Source organism: Sardina pilchardus, chromosome 5 (assembly GCF_963854185.1).
Source record: "Sardina pilchardus chromosome 5, fSarPil1.1, whole genome shotgun sequence".
Classification (NCBI taxonomy): Eukaryota; Metazoa; Chordata; class Actinopteri; order Clupeiformes; family Clupeidae; genus Sardina; species Sardina pilchardus.
Genome location: NC_084998.1, coordinates 27,106,772 through 27,109,926, shown reverse-complemented (window position 1 = coordinate 27,109,926; position 3,155 = coordinate 27,106,772).

Sequence of the window (3,155 nt, the reverse complement as noted above, 5' to 3'; positions counted from 1 at the left end):
CCCTTTACTTACAAGAAAGTAAGCTCCACTTAAGACTTGAGTGTTCAGGTTACTTAACCATCTAGTAAAATTTACTTCATAACATCCAGGAAAGCTTACTTGAAGCAAAGTCGCTTTCACTCCTTTTTTACTCCCATTAAGGTACTTAATGTCAAGTGTAGTCAAATTAATGAGGATAAAGCAAATGAAAGTTATTATTTTATTTTGTTATAATATTGTAATAAATAAATTGGGGGAAAAAAACAATCATAAATATCATAAACATAAAGAGTTTGCAGTGATCGAGACTGAAGAGAGGAGATTGTGAGAATTCCACTGCAGTTTCTTCAGATGGGTTTTCCAACTGTAAATAGAGAAGAGGTGGCAAAGGTTTTATCAATATGTACGCTACAGTTTAACTAAAGCAGCTGAATTCAGTTCACTCAGTGTCAAGTTTATCACATTCAATCATCATTGAACTTACATCACACCCCCATCCCGACCACGACAATATTCAATATTGAACAATAACTATTAATGGTTTTAAACACTGTCACTGAACCACTGGATAATGTTATCTTTACTCCTCTGCTTTTGTGACCTGAAGTAACCTGTGTTTGCGCATGTGTATGTCAGTGGTTCTCAAACTGTTTCTGTCATTCCTCTCTTTGGAGGTGGGGAATTTGTCCTGACCCCATCAACCTGGACAAATGATGAGAAATGACAGCGCTAAAACGTTATTTTTCACATTTTGGTTCCATGTGACATTCCCTGTCTCAGTCTGATGGATCAGATGTTATTTTAATTCATATGTCGGCCAGTTTATGACTCCTGTCATGCCTCTATTCCCTACACTTTGAGAACCACTGGTGTATGTCAAAGAATCAAACGTTGCTCATAGCATGCACGCACAGATCATGAAGAATAGATAAATGCACCAAAGCAATTGAGAAAAGCAGTCTGTTTCCATGACGTCAGGCAAATGGAAATGAGGCAGACCAGACAGTAGTTGGGCCTACAGCAAATGTAAAACTATATTGTATTTCTCTTCTACTGTAATACTGCTATAATATATTATGGATACAAATTATCAAGTAGTTTAAATGTGTGCACCTCTTATTCATTTGGTGTACAGACTCTGCACTTGAGATGCCATTATATGGCTCTGCATTGCTTTGTGTGTGTGTGTGTGTGTGTGTGTGTGTGTGTGTGTGTGTGTGTGTGTGTGTATGTGTGAGTGTGTGTGCGTGGGTGGGTGGTTGGGTGGGTGTGGGTGTGCGTGCATGTGTGTGTGTGTGTGTGGGTGTGTGTGTGTGTGTGTCTGTGTCTGCATGTGTTGTATGTGAGTGTAACCTATGAATGTGTGCACTTAACCTGCCTAGAGTCGCTCTGTATGTCTGTCAGTGTGAGTGTGAGTTTGAGTGTGTATGTATAAGTGTGTGCGTATGCAAGTTGTAAGTGTGTGTGTGTGTGTGTGTGTGTAGTGTGTGTTTTTATGTGAATAAGAGAGACACAAACATTTGTATTTACATGTTTCATGTCTGTGCAGGGTTAAGGCTGATTTATGGTTCTGTACTGGGGTCACACACACAGAGAGGCCCTCTGTACCGTCCAACCTGTGTGGGTGGACGAATGTCCCTCTGAGGCTAACCTAACCCCCCTCCCTCCACAGGTTCAGAGGTGAGAGGTTATGAGGAGGGCTGGGGGGATGATCAGCCCCTAACCCTGGACCCAGGATCAGAAGGAGATTCCGTCCTCACTACAGATGCTGAGGTTGTGGAGCTCCAACATCACAGGGGAGCCACGGCAGGCGCGTAACTGAAGCGTTCTGCTCGCGACGCGTACAGTATGCTGCAGCAGTTAATAATCACTCTAATCAATGGAAGTAGCTACACCAGGTACTACAGCGGGGGCGTACATGTAAGTTTGAAAAAAAATAGACCAGTATTCTAAAATGGTTTTTACATGCCTTGAATGGAACGCTTCAGTTGTGGTGTCTGGTGTAGCTCCCCTGTCAAAGGCTCCTCCTAAAATGCAGTGGCTTGGCATGGTGGCCTGCTAGCATGGCAATATTTTGGCATGACACTCCTTTACCATGGTAGCATGCTAGCATTCGGCACCTTGCTAGCATGGCTGTATTTTATCATGGCTGCATATTAGCTTGGCAACGTGTTGGCCAGGCAGCATGTCTTCTCCCTCTATGCACTCCACCTCCATGGTCCCAAGCCTGTATCTGATACATAAAGGTCAATGTGTTTTGTGTGTGTGTGTGTGTGTGTGTGTCTGTGTGCGTGTGTGCGTGTGTGCATGTGTGTGTGTACCATTTTCCATCTCTGTTTTTCCTCGTCTCCTGCCCCACATCTCACACACACACTTTGAATTTCACATGATGGTGTGTGTGAGAGAGTGTATGTGTCCTGACTGACGCTCCACGTGTGAGTATGTGTACTGACCACGTGAAAACCTCTCCAGAGCGAAAAGCCCCTTTCAGAACACACATTTGAACCTATAGTTCCATCTAACCCCTACTCTATCTTACAAAAGCAAAGAGACTGTTCTAGAACGCACATTGGTACTTACTAGTTCCATCCAAAGAACCCCTACTCTACAAAAAGACCCTTTCAAAGACCCTTATTCATGCATTATTTGAAATAACTCTTCCAAGCCTCAGTTTTTTGACTGTTTTTGACACTCACATACACACACATACCACCACCACCACCACCAGCTGCCGTGTGACCATCAACTCACACACACGCAAACATACACACACACACACACACACACACACACACACACACACACACACACACACACACACACACACACACACACACACACACACACACAACAGCCTATGTCTGAATACTCTGAAGGACCCTCCCCTACTCTGGATTGAGTCCTACTTTGCTGGATTGAGTCCTACTCTATTGGATTGAGTCCTACTGTGCTGAATGGAGTCCTACTGTGCTGGATTGAGTCCTACTGTGCTGGATTGAGTCCTACTGTGCCAGGAACCAGGGGTGTAGTGGAAGCTAAACGCAAGTAAACACAGTTTATCCACTTCTGAAATGTCAAGAGAGAGTTTATCCACCTCTCAAAAGTGTTTATTCACCAATTGCAACTTTTAAGATAAAGAAAACACACTGTATTATCCACATTCACAATATGTGCAC